The 22,207-nt window shown below is 42.5% G+C and overlaps 1 protein-coding gene across 4 annotated transcripts in view; it reads left to right on the top strand.

Moving 5' to 3' along the window:
• Window positions 1-22,207, top strand: part of CNTN1 (contactin 1) — a 520,093-nt gene that overhangs the window by 161,205 nt on the left and 336,681 nt on the right. For all 4 annotated transcript variants that reach the window (XM_038769914.1, XM_038769941.1, XM_038769948.1 and 1 more), the window contains exon 3: window positions 11,394-11,441. The gene's annotated coding sequence lies outside the window, so the exon portion shown is untranslated. The remainder of the gene's footprint in view (window positions 1-11,393; window positions 11,442-22,207) is intronic.

Below are 22,207 nucleotides of genomic sequence, written 5' to 3' on the forward strand. Positions count from 1 at the left end.
GGAGAGTTCAAGGACTAGTTATGTAGTTTGAGACGGCAAAAACACAAACATAAAATAAGCACTCTTAGAAAAAGTCAGAAAGCAGAAAATCACCTGTCAGTTTTGACAAAAACAAATGGAATGTTATGGAAGTCCTTGATCCAAGGACCTGAAAACCTGAAGGTAATGTGTTTTACAGGTATTACCTTATTCTTCATCTGTAGAACCCTAAGGAACCTATAAGGGACCTAAATTTGGTCATACCCCCATAATTAATTTTGGATTACTCCGTAGTTTTGCTCTGAGTAAGGATGACCCTTATATATCACAGTAAGCTCCTTGTGGAAAGGTAACTGATCTAACTCTGTTGTACTGTACTCTTCCAAGCACCTAGTACAGTTCCCTACACAGAGGGAGTGCTCAATGAATACCATTGATTGATGGAATATGAAATTCGCACTGTTGCTCATCATAGTTATCGGGAAGACTTTGGGACAAAGCTCTATTCCACCTTCGTGAAGAAGAATCCCGTTCTGTTTCCTTTTAAGCAAGCTTTAATAGTAATCATAATAATGTCATTTTTTCAGTGCTTACTATGTGCCAGGCACTGTACTAAGCATTGGGGTGGCTACAAGCAAATCGGGTTGGACACAGTCTGTGGACTACATGAGGCTCCCAGTCTTAATCCCCATTTTTCAGATGAGGTAACTGAGGCATACAGAGGTGAAAGTGACTTGTCCAAGGTCAAACAGCAGACAAGTGGCAGAGCCTAGATTAGAACCCATGACCCTCTGACTCCCTGGCCTGTGCTCTGTCCACTATGCCATGCTGCTTCTCAACACAGAGTTGTCAGGCCTGCTGGCTACGTCCCATTTTGAGCTGACACCTGGGTTCAATCTGTTAGAGCTAGTGGATCCTGATGGGAAAAAGGGCAGTTAGTACACATCTCAAATGCCAAATCAAGTCTGGTTTTCTGTCCAGAAAACATTCACTTCCTCTGTCCCTATATGACTGCCAGTCTCCACATTGTGTCGATTTCCTGAATACTAGCCTGAGCATAGGAGCCAAGATCTAATCCTGCCACTTGTCTGCCACTTGCCTGCTGTGTGACCTTGGACAAGTCACTTCACTTCTCTGGGCCTCAGTTACCACACATGTGAAATAGAGATTCAGACTATGAACCCCATGTAGGACAGGGACTCTGTCCAACCTGATTTGCTTGTAGCCATCCCAGAGCTTAGTACAGTGCCTGGCACTTAGTATGTTCTTCAGGACATCTCCATCTGGATGTCTGCCCGCCACCTAAAACTCAACATGTCCAAGACTGAACTCCTTGTCTTCCGTCCCAAACCCTGCCCTCTCCCTGACTTTCCCATCACTGTTGACGGCACTACCATCCTTCCCGTCTCACAAGCCCACAACCTTGGTGTCATCCTCGACTCTGCTCTCTCGTTCACCCGTCACATCCAAGCCGTCACCAAAACCTGCCGGTCTCAGCTCCGCAACATTGCCAAGATCCGCCCTTTCCTCTCCATCCAAACCGCTACCCTGCTCATTCAAGCTCTCATCCTATGCCGTCTGGACTACTGTATCAGCCTCCTCTCCGATCTCCAATCCTTGTCTCTCCCCAGTTCAGTCCATACTTCATGCCGCTGCCCAGATTGTCTTTGTCCAGAAACGCTCTGGGCATGTTACTCCCCTCCTTAAAAATCTCCAGTGGCTACCAATCAACCTATGCATCAGGCAGAAACTCCTCACCCTGGGCTTCAAGGCTTTCCATCACCTCACCCCCTCCTACCTCACCTCCCTTCTCTCCTTCTACAGCCCAGCCCGCACCCTCCACTCCTCTGCTGCTAATCTCCTCACTGTGCCTTATTCTCACCTGTCCCGCCATCGACCCCCGGCCCACGTCATCCCCCGGGCCTGGAATGCCCTCCCTATGCCCATCCGCCAAGCTAGCTCTCTTCCTCCCTTCAAGGCCCTACTGAGAGCTCACCTCCTCCAGGAGGCCTTCCCAGACTGAGCCCCTTCCTTCCTCTCCTCCTCGTCCCCCTCTCCATCCCCCCCATCTTACCTCCTTCCCTTCCCCACAGCACCTGTATATATGTATATATGTTTGTACATATTTATTACTCTATTTATCTTACTTGTACATATCTATTCTATTTATTTTATTTTGTTAGTATGTTTGGTTTTGTCTCTGTCTCCCCCTTCTAGACTGAGCCCGCTGTTGGGTAGGGACTGTCTCTGTGTTGCCAACTTGTACTTCCCAAGGGCTTAGTACAGTGCCCTGCACACAGTAAGCACTCAATAAATACGATTGATTGATTGATTGAGTCCTCCCTTCAAGGCCCTACTGAGAGCTCACCTTCTTCAGGAAGCCTTCCCAGACTGAGCCCCCTCCTTCCTCTTCCCCTCCTCCCCCTATCCATCCCCCCCGCCTTACCTCCTTCCCTTCCCCGCAGCACCTGTACATATGTATATATGTTTGTACGTATTTATTACTCTATTTATTTATTTATTTTACTTGTACATATCTATTCCATTTATTTTATTTTGTTAATATGTTTTGTTTTGTTCTCTGTCTCTCCCTTCTAGATTGTGAGCCCACTGTTGGGTAGGGACCGTCTCTATATGTTGCCAACTTGTACTTCCCAAACGCTTACTACAGTGCTCTGCACACAGTAAGTGCTCAATAAATACGATTGATTGATTGATTAACAAATGCCACAGTTATTATTATTATTATGAGTAACCCTCATTTGCTGTCGAGTCCTTTCCAACCCATAATAATAATAATAATAATGGCATTTATTAAGTGCTTACTATGTGCAAAGCACTGTTCTAAGTGCTGGGGAGGTTACAAAGTGATCAGGTTGTCCCACATGGGGCTCACAGTCTTTATCCCCATTTTACAGATGAGGTAACTGAGGCACAGAGAAGTTAAGCGACTTGCCCAAAGTCACACAGCTGACATTTGGCAGAGCCAGGATTTGAACCCATGACCTCTGACTCCCAAGTCCGCGCTCTTTCCACTGAGCCATGCTGCTTCTCCATAGTACTCCATGGACACTGCCTCTTCAGAATGTCCCATCTTCTGTCATAAAATTGTTCTGGTATTAGGAGTACAAGGACATTAAGCAGTGTGAGAAGCAGCATGGCTCAGTGGAAAGAATATAGGCTTTGGAGTCAGAGGTCATGGGTTCAAATCCTGGATCTGCCAATTGTCAGCTGTGAGACTTTGGGCAAGTCACTTAACTTCTCTGTGCCTCAGTTACCTCATCTGTACAATGGGGATTAAGACTGTGAGCCCCCCATGGGACAATCTGATCACCTGGTAACCTCCTCAGCGCTTAGAACAGTGCTTTGCACATAATAAGTGCATAATAGATGACATTATTATTTATTTATTAATCCCCCTGAGTTGTAATTAGCGTGGCTCAGTGGAAAGAGCATGGGCTTTGGAGTCAAAATTCCGGCTCTGCCAATTGTCAGCTGTATGACTTTGGGCAAGTCACTTAACTTCCCTGGGCCTCAGTTACCTCATCTGTAACATGGGGATTTGGCCTTTGAGTCCCCCATGGGACAACCTGATCACCTTGTAACCTCCCCAGCGCTTATCATAATAATAATGATAATAATAATAATAATAATAATAATAATAATAATGACATTTTTAAGCACTTACTATATGCAGAGCACTGTTCTAAGCACTGGGGAGGTTACCAGGTGATCAGGTTGTCCCACGTGGGGCTCACAATCTTAATCCCCATTTTACAGATGAGGTAACTGAGGCACAGAGAAGTTAAGTGACTTGCCCAAAGTCACACAGCTGACAAGTGGCGGAGCTGGGATTTGAACCCATAACCTCTGACTCCAAAGCCCGTGCCCTTTTCACTGAGCCACGCTGTGCTTTGCACATAGTACGTGCTTAATAAATGCCATTATTATTATTAACAGTGGGGAACATGAAAGGTCCATGCTCTATCCACAATAGCTTTGTTACACTGTACTCTCCCAAGTGCTTAGTACAGTGCTCTGCACACAGAAGTGCTCATATACCATTGATCGATGAAAACTGGTATTTCCTTTCCCTTCCTTTCTCTATTTTTCGACTATCAATCAATCAATCCATAGTATTTATTGAGTGCTTACTGTGTGCAGAGCACTGTACTAAGCGCTTGGGAAGTGCAAGTTGTCAACATAAAGAGACGGTCCCTACCCAACAGTGGGCTCACAGTCTAGAAGGGGGAGACAGAGAACAAAACATAGTAACAAAATAAAATAAATAGAATAGATATGTACAAGTAAAATAGAGTAATAAATACGTACAAACATATATACATATATACAGGTGCTGTGGGGAAGGGAAGGAGGTAAGGCGGGGGGTGTGGAGAGGGGGAGGTGGGGGAGAGGAAAGAGGGGGCTCAGTCTGGGAAGGCCTCCTGGAGGAGGTGAGCCCTCAGTAGGGCCTTAAAGGGAGGAAGAGAGCTAGCTTGGCGGATGGGCAGAGGGAGGGCATTCCAGGCCCGGGGGATGACGTGGACCGGGGGTCGACGGCGGGACAGGCGAGAATGAGGCACAGTGAGGAGATTAGCGGCAGCGGAGTGGAGGGTGCGGGCTGGGCTGTAGAAGGAAAGAAGGGAGATGAGGTACGAGGGGGCGAGGTGATGAAGAGCCTTGAAGCCGAGGGTGAGGAGTTTCTGCCTTATTCGCAGGTTGATTGGTAGTCACTGGAGATTTTTGAGGAGGGGAGTAACATGCCCAGATCATTTCTGAACAAAGACAAGCTGGGCAGCAGTGTGAAGTATGGATTGAAGTGGGGAGAGACAAGAGGATGGGAGATAGGAGAGGAGGCTGATGCAGTAGTCCAGATGGGATAGGATGAGAGACTAGTTGCTTCTCCCCTCTTTTTGCTGAATTCTTTTGCTATCAACTAGTATTGCCTTTTGCCAGGTTTTTGTTTTTAATCAGTAGATATTTGGCTGAAAAATAAAGACAAGAACAAAAAATATCTTGGCTTTTCCCTTCCCCCCTCAGGGCTCATTCACACTTCCCTATGAGGACCTCACTTGGTTGTGAAGACTGGATAGTTGTGTGGAGATAGCCTGGAGCCAGTTATTTTAGATGTTGCCTCATCACAGTTTCATTTGCCATGGTGTTTTTCTTTATTTGTAAATATGCCCTGTTTCTTTTCCTTTCTTTCCTTCCCTCTCTTCCTCTCCCCATCCCTACCCCAACCTGGTTCGAGAAAGAATTGATGGGATTATTGCTATTAGATGTCAGGTGTGCTGAATTAGGACTGTACAACACTGGTGAAATCTCTCCAGTATTAACATGGGTTTAAAACTCACACTTTTTGATAAATGACTTCCAGTCTTTCATATTTCTTTTAATGTCAGTTTCCCTTTCTAGACTGTAACCTCCTTATGGGCAGGAAAATGTGTTTATTATATTGTTATACTATCCCAAGTGCTTAATACAGAGTTTTGCACACAGTAAGCACTCAATAAATATAATCAATCAATCATATTTATTCTTGCAATCTCAGAATAAATCAGCCTGGCAATTACAGTGGTAACCTGGGAACCAGGATTTTTGTTTTTTATCATTAGTCCTGCTGCTCTGTACCTAGGGTATTGACTCATACCAACTCCACCAGTAAAGTACAATTATTTCACCAGTCTGGAAAATTACTTTATCAGTGTTCATTGAACAGCTTCAAATAATGATGGCATTTAAGCTCCTCCCTGTAAGCTCCCTGTGGGCAGGGAACCTGTCTACCAACTAGAGAATCAGCGTGGCTCAGTGGAAAGAGCCCGGGCTTGGGAGTAAGAGGTCATGGGTTCTAATGCCGGCTCCACCACTTGTCAGCTGTGTGACCTTGGGCAATTCATTTAACTTCTCAGCCTCAGTTACCTCATCTGTAAAATGGGGATTAAGACTGTGAGCCCCACATGGGACAACCTGATTACCCTTTATCTATCCCAGCGATTAGTACAGTGCTTGGCACATAGTAAGTGCTTAACAAGTACCAACATTATTATTATTATTAACTCTATTATTCTGTACTCTCCCAAGAGCATAGAACAGTGGTCTGTACACAGTGAGTGTTCAATCAAGGCCACTGATTGAGAAACACTGCTTAAGACTGGCGTAGGTACAAGATCACTAGACTTAACACAGTTACTGTCCCAGATGGGGCTCATAGGTTTAGCGGGATGGAGAACAGAGACTGATTATGTTGTATTGTGGAAAATGAGGCACAGATCAATTAATGACTTGCCCCAGATCACACTGCAGGCAAGGGTTGGAGGCAAGAATTGAATCTATATCTCTTGATTGAAAATTCTGCGCTCTTTTCATTGTCATGTTGCCTCTGCATACAGAGCAAACCACTAAAGGCATTTGGGAGCAGAGAAAAGAATAATAGACATGGTCCTTGCTCTGAAAATATTTGCAGTCTAATCAGAGAAACAGTTAGGCACAAATTACTTACACATAGTGGGTTATGTATACTTATGGGGTTTAGCAATCAATAATATTTATTGAGCACATCATAAAGAACATCATACTAAGCAAGGGGAGAATAGAATTAGTAAACATAATCTCTGCCCTCAAGGAGTTAGTCTTCTAGCATGGGACACAAAATACTCAAAAAAAATTTATGGGCAGGAGAAAGAGATGGAGTATAAAGGTATGCACGTAAGTGCTTCAGGAAGGTATTCATGCCCACATGTTTAGGAGATGCAGAAGTAATGAAGTTTCAGTTGGGTGTGGAGATGAGAGATTAATCAAGGAGTTTCTCCTGGAGATTATGATTTTAGAAGGCTTTTGTGGATTGTAAAATCGTTCATCCATTCACTCAAGCATATTTATTGAGCACTTACTGTGTGCAAAGCACTGTACTTCGGGAGAGTACACTATAACGATAAGCAGACACGTTCCCTGCCCACAACGAGTTTGTAATCTAGAGTGGGAGACAGTCATTAAGGGCAGGGAATGTGTCTACCAAGTCGGTTATAGTGCACTCTTCCAAGTACTTAGTACAGCACTCTGCGCACAGTAAGCCCTCAATAAATAGCATTGATTGATTGAGAGTAGTAGTCAGCCAAGTGAGAAGGAAAAGGGAGTTCCAGGTGGTATGAGAGCGTGAGCAATATGTTGAGGAGTTTGCTTTCAACAGAGTTAAATGTACAGGCTGCACTATGGTAGGAGTGAAGTGGGGATGTGTAGCGAAAGAGAGTTGATTGAGTGCCTTCAAGACAGTGATCAGGAATTTCTATTTAACACAGTGAGGAATGGACAATGATTGAGGGTTTCTGAAGGGGGGGAGATATATGCTGAACCATATTTTAGAAAAATAAGGGCAGCAGTATGAAATGGAGAGGGGTTACAGGGAGGTCAACAAGGAAGCCGATGCAGTATTCAAGTCAGGATATGAGAAGAGCTTAGATCAGAGTGCGTCTGAATGAAGAGGTAAGGGCAGATTCAGGAAATGTGCAGGGAAAAATTGAACAGGATTTGGCAACAGATGGAATGTGGGTGTTGAAATGGAAGGAGTTGACGATAATGCCAAGGTTGTGGGCTTGAGAAATGGGGAAGGTGGCCATTTGTTAACCATGCTAGAAAAGTTAACTAGAGGAAAGAATTTGGGAGAGAAATTAGAAGTTCAGTTTTGAACAAGTTGTGTTCTATATGCAAGCAGGGCATACAGGTAGGGGTGTCAAGAAGGCAGGAAGAGATGTGAAATTGCAGATAGTGATTGTAGACAGCTAGCAGATTGTATTTTCAGTCTGCTTTCAGAAATTTTTCTGAGGGTATTGCCTGATTTTCATTTCCAGATGTATGCTCAAATGGAAATTTGCACCTGTAGGTCTGTTGATTTTCTGCCTGTACCCTGAAAGTGATCACAGAGACTTGGTGAGATGCCATTAATCTTAAAGCAGTGCTTTTAAACTTCACAAAAATAAAGACCTCAGTAAATTCTCTAAATGATTGTCGTATTTTCCCTGAAATAAATCTAACCTATTATTTAAAGATTTTCTCTATGCCAGAGTTTACTCTATTCAGAAATGAAATGGTCATTTAACGAAGTAAGGGAAAAACTGCTCTGATTTTCTCAGATTCCAGGAAGCCTTGCCTAACAGTCAACACTTAGTCGTTTGGGGGAGAGATCTCACATCTGACCTGGACTTCTCCAGTGGCGACATCCTTACAACCCTCTCTTAAACTCATATGGTTAGAACTGCCCCTATGCAAACAAGTAATTCACTAATGAGTAAGTGGACCACTTCAGCTCTCAGAATTGTTAAAAACTAAAAATATGTAGTTTTCCTTTTAATTATGTGGAAGAGCCAAAGACCATGCCCCATATGGGGCTCACACTCTTAATCCTTATTTCACAGATGAGGGAACTGAGGCACAGAGAAGTTAAATGACTTGCACAAGCTCACACAGCATATATGTGGAAGATCTTGGGATTAGAAACCAAGTCCTTCTGACTCCCAGTCCCATGTTCTTTCCATTAATTCACCCTGCCTTTTCAGGAAGGGGTTCTAAGACCATTGTATCCATTCCAGAGCAGGACTTCTAATTCCAGAAGTGGAATCTACCAAGATCCTAGGCTAATTCCAATCTTTGGAACCCACTGGTGCCTTAACCATGGGAAGCAGCCTGGGTTAGTGGAAAGAGCCCGGGCTTGGGAGTCAGAGGTTGTGGGTTCTAATCCCAGCTCTGCCATTTGTCAGTTGTGTGGCTTTGGGCAAGTCACTTAACTTCTCTGTGCCTCAGTTACCTCATCTGTAAAATGGGGATTAAGACTGTGAGCTCCATGTGGACAACCTGATAATCTTGTATCTACCCCAGAGCTTAGAACAGTGCTTGGCACATAGTAAGCGCTTAACAAATACTATTCTTCTTCTTATTATTAACTAGTTTCTCTGGGGATTCTTGGCCTGTTCTGCTGGACCCTTGGAGTAATCCACAGCTTTTAGCTGTCAGAAAAGCACTGGACATCTTTGTATAACTGTCTATTGTTTGGGAAAAACCTGACTTTTTGGTTTGTGTTTGGTCTACTACATGCAGAGCGCTGCACTAACCACTTGGGAGAGTTCAATGTAATGGAGTTCGTAGAAATGTTCCTTGGCTACACAGAGCTTACATGATAAAGAACTGGATAGAAGATACTAACATTATAAACATTGGAAATTTTGCTTTGCCGTTTGTATTTACTGATCATGAGGGTTTAATTTATTATCCTGAATAAATATTGATGTAGAAATATCTATGGGCAGGACCATCTGTTAGATCCAAGTTAGAGGTTATCTAGAGGAAGAACCATCCACTAAGTCCAAATAAGTAGCTAATGATTTCCTTAAGGCTTAGCTTTTGAGTTCTATCACTGCTCTTGCCTTCATGTAAGAGCTAAAATGATAATAATAATAATGATGGCATTTGTTAAGCGCTTACTATGTGCAAAGCACTGTTCTAAGGGCTGGGGAGGCTACAAGGTGATCAGATTGTCACACAGGGGGCTCACAGTCAATCCCCATTTTACAGATGAGGTAACTGAGGCACAGAGAACTTGTGACTTGCCCAAAGTCACACAGCTGACAATTGGCGGAGCCGGGATTTGAACCCATGACCCTGACTCCAAAGCCCGTGCTCTTTCCACTGAGCCATGCTGCTTCTCTAAGCAGCTATGACGATGTAAATAAATTTTAAGTACCTGGAAACAGTTTAAGTTAAAGTTGATTATTTGGAGACCTCATACAATGGAAAATTAGAATGGGATGTAAGAGAGAATGAAGATAAATGATAATAAGCTATCTTGAATTCTGAAACTCTTACACTTGTGTTTGTTTTTATTTTTCTATTCATCCTTCATAAGAAGGGGAGCATAGGGCAACGAAGTTGTGAGAAAATGGATTATTAGCTGGATCTTAAGTGCTGTAACTACAGTATAAATCTTGGATGGGCATTTCTCTTCCAGGCATCAATCAAGATAGGGAGCATGGCCAGGTCAAGATTGATTTGCTGCACGTGATTCAGAGAGGAAAGGTTAATTGCCGCAAAACAAGTATTGCATCAGCATCATCTTGCAGTGAATCAGTGAGGCTTACAGAAATCTGTGTTGTGACAAGAAAATCAAATAAAAAAACTCATGTGCTAGCCGTGAGGATGCCATCATGAGATCCTGAAATGGAACCATGTAAAGCCAAAGTGAAAATGTCACCTATTCCATGGGTTGCTGAGCCTTGTGAACTACAGAAATGCAAACCAAAAACAAAATGCTACTATAAGATGCAAATAAAAAAACAAACCAAAAAATCCGACCAAAAAACATTCCTTTAACCAGAACAGCAAGCAGGTGTTTTTTGGGTGGTGGTGGTGAGAGGCATGAACAAGAGACAGCCACAGCAAAGCAGCGTGGCTAGTGGATGGAGCATTGGCTTAGGAGTCAAAAGGTGATAGGTTCTAATCTCGACTCTTCTGCTTGTCTGCTGCTTAGTACAAAGCTCTGCATATAGTAAGCCCTCAGTAAATAGCATTGATTTTTTTTCGATGCATTACCTGGTTTTCTCTATGTGACGTACATGTCTGTTTTTATTTCCAACAACACTCAGACCATGAATAATTGCTCAATGAGGTTACCTTCTTAATCTCATCAAAATACCACTGGACAGAAAGAGAGGAGGGGAAGAACTGTTACCATCACAGTCTCACCAGTTAATAACAACTCACTGTGTGCTCACTGAATTCTTCATCAGAAGAAATTAGGATCACCAGATGGCCAATTTGATGACTCCTGATTTGGAGTGGATTTAAATTGTCAACTTAAAAGCAAATGACATATTTATTAATAAATGTTCTTGGACTTACTTTCCCTCTTTCGTGTTGTTTTGTTGACAATTTTATTTATTGACAATTTACTTTTAGCCTATATTATCTAAAACATTCATGTATTTTTATAGTCAAGGTGCATCCTCTAAAGGAAAACGATCAGTTCTTGCTTTTACATTGTAAAAGGTTCAGCATTATTTCGAAAGCGTTTGATATGAAATGTTAATGTCCTTTTTGAAATTGCGATAAACACATATTGGATTGATTTTTTTTCTAGAAAAAAAAGACAACCTATAATGGCTTTTACATACAGTAATCAGGAACGAATGCTAAAGCCACTTCTACTTACTAAGCATTTACAGTTAATAGAGATGGAATTTTATGCTTATGTCTAATCTGTACTGTAATGTAATGTGCTAACGGGAAACTCCCAGGAAATAATTGGTAATGTCACGTAGTTTGCAGAAGATACTGAACCTGATTTTCGTGTAAGTTGAATAACAGTACTAGAGGAAAAAAAAAAGGAACCATACATCAAGCTGACTCTTTCTGTCATTATTGACTCCTAGGTAACTGCTTTGGACCCATTCTGGAACTGGTTGCAAAATATAATTAAGGTAAGATTTTCTTTACTTCATTCTTATGAAATGGTCAGTGGAAAAGCCCAATGCAATTGAAAAATTTGAGGTAAATGCTGTTTGCCTATTAGAATCTGTTAATATTTCATAGCAGAATCTGCACCAACTCCAAATAATAATAATAATAATGAAGGCATTTATTAAGTGCTTACTATGTGCAAAGCACTGTTCTAAGTACTGGGGAGGTTACGAGGTTGTCCCACAGGGGGCTCACAATCTTAATCCCCATTTTACAGATGAGGTAACTGAGGCACAGAGAAGTTAAGTGACTTGTCCAAAGTCACACAGCTGACAAGTGGCAGAGCCGGGATTTGAACCCATGACCTCTGACTCCAAAGCAGGTGCTTTTTCCACTGAGCCACACTGTTAATCCTGGTATACTGCAATCAGCCAGTTAATCATATTTATTGAGCACTTACTGTGTGCCGAGTACTGTACTAAGTGCTTGGGAGAGTACAATTCATTCAATTGTATTTATTAGGCACTTACCGTGAGCAGAGCACTGCACTAAGTGCTTGGGAGAGTATAATATAACAGACACATTCTCTGCCCACAACAAGCTTACAGTGAGCCCGTTGGTGGGTAGGGCCGTCTCTATACGTTGCCGATTTGTACTTCCCAAGCGCTTAATACAGTGCTCTGCACACAATAAGTGCTCGAAAAATACGATTGAATGAATGAAGTAAGCTCTTAGTACAGCTCTCTGCACACAGTAGGTGCTCAATAAATATGACTGTTTGATTGGCTTAATTTAGGGTTAACGAAATGCTTACATAATGTAAAACTAATTACATATAAGCTTGCCAGGCTCTGAGAAATTCTAGCTTTTGTACCAATTTGGATCTAGCTGCCACAAAGGTTTTGTCAGCAGGCAATTTGATAATATTAAAACTTAATTGTATATCAGTAAAAAAAAACTGTGAAATTCGATTCCCTGGAATGAACTCATTTCATCTGCTGTTCAAAGAGAAATGTTGTCTTTCGACTGCAGTTAACTTGCTATTTATTTCCATTTAACATATCCTTATGGAAAAATGTTTTCCATATGATTCTATCATATATATGCTAGAGTCTTCCATTGTTTACGATGGATGAGTGTTGGGCCTTACGTTTTGGACTGAGAAACTGCGGAAGGGAGTTTGCCATAGTGCCAGTGGTTTGCTGAGTTTAATTTCTACAGGTGCATGGAGAGCAGGACATTGCAAAAAAAATGTACACCAAGGCTTTTTTCATGCAGGGCCTATTTAGGCCAAAATTGTCACAGGGTAGGGCTGATGCTGTGCTGAAGTGCCATGGTCCAGCAGATAGTTGCTTTGGTAACTCCTATGGTCTCTGCTGTCCATAACACCCAACTATTGCTCGTAGAGTCATGGATAGTTCAAGGGCCCGGAAGTCAGAAGGTTGTTGGTTCTAATCCCGCCTTCACCATTTGTCTGCTGTGTGACCTTGGGCAAGTCACATCACTTCTTTTTGCCTCAGTTACCCCATCTGTAAAATGGGGATTGAGATGGCAAGCCAATTGTAAAGCAGGAACTGTGTCCAACCCAATTTGCTTGTATCCATCCCAGTGCTTAATATAGTGCCTGGCATACAATAAGCGCTTAACAAGTACCACAATTATTATCAGTATTGCTCAAGATTTTAATTTGGTCTGCTTATCTAGCAAAATATCCTAGGTGGTTGTTGGTCAGAAATGTTCACAATTGTTGGCAAATCCCCAGCCAGCAGAACCTGGTTCTCCAAATTCCACTCTAGCAGTATTAGGACTGTCTTTTCAGGTTTAATGTAGAAAATATGATTGACCCCAATCAGACTGTGAGATTGGAAGGTACATCCATCTTTTAATATCACACGTAAGGAAATACTTGTTAAATCTATGAAAGAGTTTTGGAGAGAAGCAATATTACTGTTTAAAGGATCAAGTGGAAAGAAAGTCATGGAAGGAGAATCCAGTTGGAAACAGGTCAAAATTTAAAACTTCTATTTCAACACAGTGAGGTACTTTGGGATGCGCATATGTGAATATAGGGTATCTCTAGTACATCCGATTATCTTTTCAAAAAGCTCATACAGACAAATTAGCTATTTCAAGGGTCAAACGTATTAGCTTTTTTTCTCATTGTGAGGGAATGACAAGCGTTTTGATAAGAATCCTGGTTTTCTCATTTTAAAAAGATGTGCAGCATGTTCTGTTGTCAGTACGGTTAATGCTACATGGATAATCCAGTTGGAAGAATCCTGTTCCTTTGATGTTTCCATCTCTGAGTTTAACTTCCCATGCTCACCCTTTATTAGTGTCTCATTCATAAAACAAACAGGGGAATGGGAAAGGACTGTGTTTCGGGTCCTGATTACCGAACTGCTGATTACTGTCAGTCACATACCACACCACCAAACCTCTTAAACAACTTACGAACCACTTGAGGCATCAAAACAGTTCTTCTGTCTGAGGACTTCTTTTTCTCCATAGGAGAGATCAGTGAGAGCAGAGAGACAATGAAGGGTTTGAAAAAGAATAACCCAGTACTGTTCCACAGAGCTGATGAACAGTCATTGCTGTGTGATGTCTAAGTACTGTTTATTCAGTTGTGCCTACTGTGCAGAATTTGCAGTATTTTCTACTACCTCTTCAATATTTGAAATCATTTACAAATAAATTGATTTTTTTTCCATTTACCAAATGCATGCAGTTTGATCCAAAAGTTAACCTGGCACTTTAGGAAAGACCTTGAATTGATGCCCATTTTGTTAATTCTGACAGATGCCAGGGACTTTAGTTAAACTTATTCCAGATTTTCCCCACTACCCAGATAAGTTAGCCTGGCATACAGTTTGGGACTATGACAAGATTAATTCATCTAAATAATTAAATCTTAACACTTGGGATTCATAATTCAGCAATTTGCTAAAAATAAAAACACTAAGCAGAGACTAGCTTTCTCCTTCCCAGATGGGTATGTGGGAAGTTGGAAAAGCTGGAATTCAGTAGCATTGGTAGATAGAATCACCTTATCTAACTGAAGCTAATTACAAAAGTCACTAAGGACCACATTACAAGCTTTATGAGCCTCATTTGATTTGGGAATTGCCCTTTGCCAAGAATTTCCCTTAGCCCAAAGAGACTGCCAATTTCAAATATTGCTGGATGGTCCTTTGTCATGAAATGTCTGTGGTCCCTTTAGAGCTCATAACAATTGTCAAAAATGGTGCCAATAACTCTGTCTCTTCCTCTTGGATAGAGAAGGCTTAGAATCACATACTCCTCTGCCATTTTTGAAACCTCTAAGAGGCCAACAAACAGGATTGTTGGGGAACCATTGGCCAGTGACTATCAGAAATAGCAAGAATATGGTCCCATGTGGTTCTATGGGATAGTAGACCTTCCTCAACCCTTCTATATCTTCCAGAGGACCCACCCTTATTTCATCAGTCCCTTGGGCATCTTCCTGGAGAAAAAGTTCGCAGTGGACTTATGTGACATTAATAGAGGTGGCAGGGCTGAAAAGTCATAGAAAAGACCTGAACAGTGGGGCTGAAGAAACACCGTAGCCTCGTGGTTAGAGCACTGGCCTGGAGGTCAGAAGGACCTGGGTTCTAAACCCAGCTCTGCCACTTGTTTGCTGTTGACCTTGGGCAAGTCATTTCACCTCTCTGTGCCTCAGTTACCTCATATGTAAAATGGGGATTAGTACTGTGAGACCCACTGGGGACAGCGACTCTTTCCAACCTGATTACTTTATATCTACTATCTGGCACATAGTAAACGCTTAAAAAGTACCTTAAAAAGTCAGATGTTGATAGGGCTGCTGATTAGGGGAGCAGACCTTCCTGTGATGGAGTGTGTGTGTGTGTGTCTGTCTGTCTGTCTGTCTGTCTGTCTGTCTGTCTTTCCTTGTCTTTTGTTTCTTCCCTCCCCTCCCATCTTATCCCACATCGGTCTGTTTAAATTGTTGATCTCAACCCCTGGATGCCCATGTTTTAGGGGAGGTTCTCCATTTTAACACAGTACAAAACTGTCCACTTTACTGAAGTAGTATTTAATGTTGTAAACAGTATGTAGATAAGATTTGGAAAGTGATTTGATAAAAGTATTGCAAAAATTTAAAGGCCAACTTTTATACCAATTACAATGCTCTGCACATAGTAAGTGTTCAGTAATAGCACTAATATTAGGAAAGAATATTTTCTTGAGAAATGTACATTTGTAGAGGCTCAGATAACTAAAAGGAAAAAAAAATCCCTCAAATAGGCAATGAGTATCATTAGTTCATAACAGTCCCTTCTAGATCGTAAGCTCCCTGCTAGAATGTAAGCTCCTTGTGGGCAGGGAATGTATCTACCAACTCTGTTGTATGGAACTCTCCAAAGAGTGCTCAATCTATATGATTGATTGATTTATAGGAGAATCCATTTTTATCTTCATCATCCATACGTATAGATTGAACAACCAGTACGAGCAAATGAGACAAACGATTTCCTGGAATAGTGTTTTCCTTATATATTCTTTAAATTTACTCTAAATGTTGTCATATTTTAGTCTTGCTAAAGTACTTTATGAGTTACGGTCTTGCTGACAGCACAAAGGACAAAGGCGACTTTGTTTGCATATCTAAATAGTGGATTGTTTTTAAAGAGTTTGTGCCAACCAGTACAGAGTGAATCGTGTCTTATTCCTCTCAAGAGAGATGTCTTGCCAAACTGACCAAGTTCCTGCTGTTTTATTGCCTGCCCCTTGAATTAAAGAAAGAATAACTGCTCTATTTTCTTGGATTGCTGGTGAGAATATGCCATTTAAATTCAACTGGTCAAAAAATAGAGGCACCCATCTATTTTTTTCTTAATTGCTTCCTTTCTGGAATTTTACCTTTTGACATACTTTCAAGTAATTTAAATGTCTCATCTTACACTGTGCCTCTGCTCAGTCAGTGGACTGGTTCACTGCACAAATAGAGAACACAGAAATCACTAAGGTGTTGTCATTTATATTAATTCAACACCTTCCAATTTCTTAGAATAGAAATGAGTTTGTCCCTTAAGTTTTTCCTCCTTTCAAAATGGATTTTTTAATAGGAAATTCTCTATAACTGGGATCTAAGACTTAAGATAATCCTTCAGATTGAAGTTTTCAATCAAATTCAACCTTAGTTTTACTTCTGACCTTGTGATTTCCTTTCCTAGGGTGGAGAAATTTTAGGATTGTTAAAATTTTGAAATGCTTTTTTACATTTATTCACAAACAGTACCTAGGTAAAGTCATCATCAATCAATAATAGTTATTACCTTGGAGAGATCAATCAATCAATCGTATTTATTGAGCGCTTACTGTGTGCAGAGCACTGTACTAAGCACTTGGGAAGTACAAGTTGGCAATATATAGAGACAGTCCCTACCCAACAGTGGGCTTACAGACTAAAAGGGGGAGACAGAGAACAAAACCAAACATACTAACAAAATAAAATAAATAGAATAGATATGTACAAGTAAAATAAATAAATAAATAGAGTAATAAATATGTACAGACATATATACATATATACAGGTGCTGTGGGGAAGGGAAGGAGGTAAGATGGGGGGGACGAGGGGGAGAGGAAGGAAGGGGCTCAGTCTGGGAAGGCCTCCTGGAGGATGTGAGCTCTCAGTAGGTCCTTGAAGGGAGGAAGAGAGCTAGCTTGGCGGACGGGCAGAGGGAGGGCATTCCAGGCCCGGGGGATGACGTGGGCCGGGGGTCGATGGCGGGACAGGCGAGAACGAGGCACGATGAGGAGATTAGCGGCAGAGGAGCGGAGGGTGCGGGATGGGCTGGTGAAGGAGAGAAGGGAGGTGAGGTAGGAGGGGGCGAGGTGATGGAGAGCCTTGAAGCCGAGGGTGAGGAATTTCTGCCTGATGCATAGGTTGATTGGTAGCCACTGGAGATTTTTGAGGAGGGGAGTAACACGCCCAGAGTGTTTCTGGACAAAGACGATATGGGCAGCAGCATGAAGTATGGATTGAAGTGGGGAGAGACAGGAGGATGGGAGATCAGAGAGAAGGCTGATGCTGTAGTCCAGACGGGATAGGATGAGAGCTTGAACGAGCAGAGATGACCTTGAATAGTGATGACCTTGGAGAGAGCTGTTTCAGAGCTAAAGAGGAGGCAGAACTTGAATTGTAGAGGGTCAAAAGGGTGTTAGATGAGAAGAACTGGAGGCAGGGTGTGTGAACAACCTTTTCAGACAGGCGCTCCTCCAGGGAGAGGAGACGATAGCTGCATGGTGCAGTGAGGTTGAGAGAGGGTGTTTTGAGAATAGGAGCACATGGGTGTGTTTAAAAGCAGAGGGAAAGGAGCCGCCGGAGAGTGAATGGATGAAGAATGGTGATCAGGGAGGAAAGAAGAGTGGGATCCTGTTTTAATAAGGTGTGAAGGGTTAGTATCAGAGGTGCAGGCCCCAAGGGAAGTGCCTCAGAATGAAAAAGGGAATGAGGCATCTGTTCTGGTGACTGAAATATCTCTACCAAAGCCCAGGAGGTGTGAGGTAAGAGGGTTTGTTGAGGAATAGTGGCTCCAGGATGCCTACCTACCTACGTCCACTACCAAGCAGCTCCAGGACTACTGGCATCGTATGACTCTGAATTGACACCACTCGGGTCAGTAATTACACCTCAAAGCGAGGGGCGGGCAGTGAGGGCTTACCCCCAAAATGTCAATGAGGCACAGAAAGAGAGCAACTTTGCTCACCCTAGATATAACAGCTATAATATTTTCAGAAGCTTATTATTTGTCAAACGCTGTGTTAACTGCTGTGGTAGATACAACGTAATCAATTGAGTCCGCTGTTGGGTAGGGACCGTCTCTATACATTGCCAACTTGTACTTCCCAAGCGCTTAGTACAATGTTCTGCACACAGTAAGCGCTCAATAAATACGATTGAATGAATGAATGAATTGAATGCATTCCCCATCCCACAGGGGGCTCAGTCTAAGAGTTAGGGAGAACAGGTATCAGTTCCCCATTTTAAAGCTGAGGAAACTGAGGAGCAGAGAGAGTAAATAGCTTCCCCTAAATCACACAGCAGGCTACTGGCACAGCTGGGATTAGAATCACTATTAATGGTTCCAGTTTGGCCAACAAAGATCCAAAGGTGGCAGGTAGCAGTGACCGAGTTGTTATCCGAGCTATAAATGTTAACCTTTCTGTTTTGTAAAGCGCTTGAAGGCCAAGACAACATTCAAAAATGGGTGAATCTGGGCCCAAAAATAAAGAATGGAGATTCATTCATTCAATCGTATTTATTTAGCACTTACTGTGTGCAGAGCACTGTACTAAGCGCTTGGGAAGTACAAGTTGGCAACATATAGAGACGGTCTCTACCCAACAGTGGGCTCACAGTCTAAAAGGGGGAGTTAGAGAACAAAACAAAACATATTAACAGAATAAAATAAATAGAATAGATATGTACAAGTAAAATAGAGTAATAAACACGTACAAACATATATACAGGTGCTGTGGGGAAGGGAAGGAGGTAAGGCGGGGGGGGGATGGAGAGGAGGAGGAGGGGGAGAGGAAGGAGGGGGCTCCATCTGGGAAGGCCTCCTGGAGGAGGTGAGCTCTCAGTAGGGCCTTGAAGGGAGGAAGAGAGCTAGCTTGGTGGATGTGGGGAGGGAGGGCATTCCAGGCCAGGGGGATGACGTGGGCGGGGGGTCGATGGCGGGACAGGCGAGAACGAGGCACGGTGAGGAGATTAGCGGCAGAGGAGCGGAGGGTGTGGGCTGGGCTGTAGAAGGAGAGAAGGGAGGTGAGGTAGGAGGGGGCGAGGTGATGGAGAGCCTTGAAGCCGAGGGTGAGGAGTTTCTGCCTGATGCGTAGGTTGATTGGTACCCACTGGAGATTTTTGAGGAGGGGAGTACCATGCCCGGAGTGTTTCTGGACAAAGACAATCCGGGCAGCGGAGTGAAGTATGGATTGAAGAGGGGAGAGACGGGAGGATGGGAGATCGGAGAGGAGGCTGATGCAGTAATCCAGACGGGATAGGATGAGAGCTTGAACGAGCAGAGTAGCGGTTTGGATTGAGAGGAAAGGGCAAGTTAAAATGATCATTCAGTAATGGTATTATTTTCTATCTAAATCTGATTAAATTTTCCAAATCCCCTAACATTTACACCAACACAATGCATTCTGTAGCCACTAAATGCTTAGAGACAGACTGTTTAACAGTCAGTCAATCAATAATCTTTATTGAATGCTTTGTGCAGAACTCCATACTAAAACGTGTTGGGGAGAGTACAATATAATAGGTAGATCCCTCCTCACAAGGAGCTTATAGACAAGAGGGGAAGACAGAAATTAAATTACAGATGGATATGAACCATCAGTGTTTTATGGCCTGAATCATTGCAGATAAATCACACAAAGTGATCTGTTTCTGTTTTACTTAGAAAAATCTTTCTAAATCAAGTCAAATTCTTACTGCGTTCAACTCCTTTGTTTCTCCTTGTTCCCAGACTTACACTAACTCCCCATTTTCTCCATCCACACAATTGCCAAACTTTTCTACCTTCACCACCACATAAGCTTACTATGCAGATGTGAATGATGAGCAAATACTTAAAATAGTTTCTGCAGGCAATATGTGCAGTAATAACAACTCTGGTGACTTTTAATACTGTGGGGGATATGATGTAAAGATAATGTTGGTGGAATCTCCCATAAGAAAGGACAGATCGTCCTTGGTATGCAATCTCCAGGAGTCCTGTAGACTGCAAACTTGCTGCGGGCAGGGAACATGTCTATCAACTCTGTTATATTGTACTGTAGCACGTGGCTCAGTGGAAAGAGCCTGGGCTTGGGCCATAGGTCATGGGTTCTAATCCCAACTCCGCCACTTGTCAGCTGTGTGACTTTGGGCAAGTCACTTCACTTCTCTGGACCTCAGTTCCCTCATCTGTAAAATGGGGATTAAGACTGTGAGCCCCATGTGTGACAACCTGATTACCATGTACCCCCTGCCAGCACTCAGAACAGTGCTTGGCACATAGTAAGCGCTTAACAAATGTCATTATTATTATTACTACTATCCCAAGTGTTTAGTACGGTGGTCTGCACACAGTAAGTGCTCAGTAAATTCTATTGATTGAGAATCTGTGCAAAGGAGTGGAGTATAATGCTATTGGTTTGTGGTCAATCTATAAATCATATTTACTGAGCACTTACTGTGTGCCGAGCATTGTACAAAGCACTTGGGAAAGTACGATATAATAGAGTTGGAAGACATGTTCCTTGCCCAGAAGGAGCTGATAGGCTGGAGTTCAGAGCTACTCTCATCCCTGATGGGTAACTGCTGTGGTGTTCAACACCTATAGCAGCCAGTTATTTTTCAGAACAATTCTGGTTGTTGCCAACTTTCAGGGCAGAGTCTAAGAAACCCAGTCGTCATAGCATAGTTGATAAAGCACGGGCCCGGGAGTCAGAAGGTAATGAGTTCTAATCTCGTCTCTGCCACATGTCTTCTGTGTGACCTTGGGTAAGTCACTTAACTTCTCTGGCCCTCAGTTCCCTCATCTGTAAAATGGGGATTAAGACTGTAAGCCATATGTGGGACAGGGACTTTCCAACCCGACTATCTTGTGTCTACCCCAGTGCTTAAAACAGTGCCTGCCACAAAGTAAACACTTAAGAAATACAAGTATTATTGTTATTATTTTCAGTATTCGCGTGGAGCTGTACATTTGTTGGCATAGCCCTATCAGTTAAAACTGGATCTAAAACCTGGTTTCCTGATTCTCAGAACAGTGGTCTTTCTACAGGACAAATAGCATTGCTGGGAAGTAGTGATAGGCCAGAATAGTATCTGTTCTCCCTCCTACTTAGACTGTGACCCCATGTGGGATTGGATTGTCTTGTTTCTACTGCAGCGCTTACTACAGGACTTGATACATAGTAAATGCTTAACAAGTACCACAATTATTATCCACAATAAAACTAGAGAAAATGGAAATCTTTGTGGCAATAAGCATGGCGTAGTGGATAGAGCACAGATCTGGTGGTCAGAAAGTTGTGGATTCTAATCCGGGCTCTGCCACTTGTGGTTTTGTCACCTTGGGCAAGTCCCTTCACTTCTCTGGACCTCGGTTCCCTCATCTGTAAAATGGGGATTGAGATTGTGAGCCCCAGGTGGGACAGGAACTGTGTTCAACCCAGTTTGGTTGTATCCACCCCAATCCCAATGCATAGTACAGCGCCTAAAGCCCTATTGAGAGCTCACCTTCTCCAGGAGTCCTTCCCAGACTGAGCACACCCTTATCTTCTGCTCCTCCCCCCCTCCCCATCACCCCAACTCCCTCCTTCTGCCCTCCCTCTTCCCCTCCCCCCGTAGCACTTGTGTATATTTGTACATATTTATTATTTATTTTATCAATGATGTGTATAAATCTGTAATTCTGTTTAGTTTGATAGTATTGACACCTGTCTACTTGTTCTGTTTTGCTGTCTGTCTCCTCCGCTAGACTGTGAGCACGTTGTTGCATAGGGACTGTCTCTATATGTTGCCAAATTGTACTGTCCAAACCCTTAGTACAGTGCTCGGCACACAGTAAGTACTCAATAAATACGATTGAATGAATGAATGAATGGCACAGTAAGAACTTAAGTGCTTAGTACAGTACTCAAGCGCTTAGTACAGTGCTCTGCACACAGTAAACGCTCAATAAATATGATTGAATGAAATACCACAATTATTATTATTATTGTTTAAAATTGTTTTACTGTGAG

Source organism: Tachyglossus aculeatus, chromosome 2, assembly GCF_015852505.1.
Source record: "Tachyglossus aculeatus isolate mTacAcu1 chromosome 2, mTacAcu1.pri, whole genome shotgun sequence".
Classification (NCBI taxonomy): Eukaryota; Metazoa; Chordata; class Mammalia; order Monotremata; family Tachyglossidae; genus Tachyglossus; species Tachyglossus aculeatus.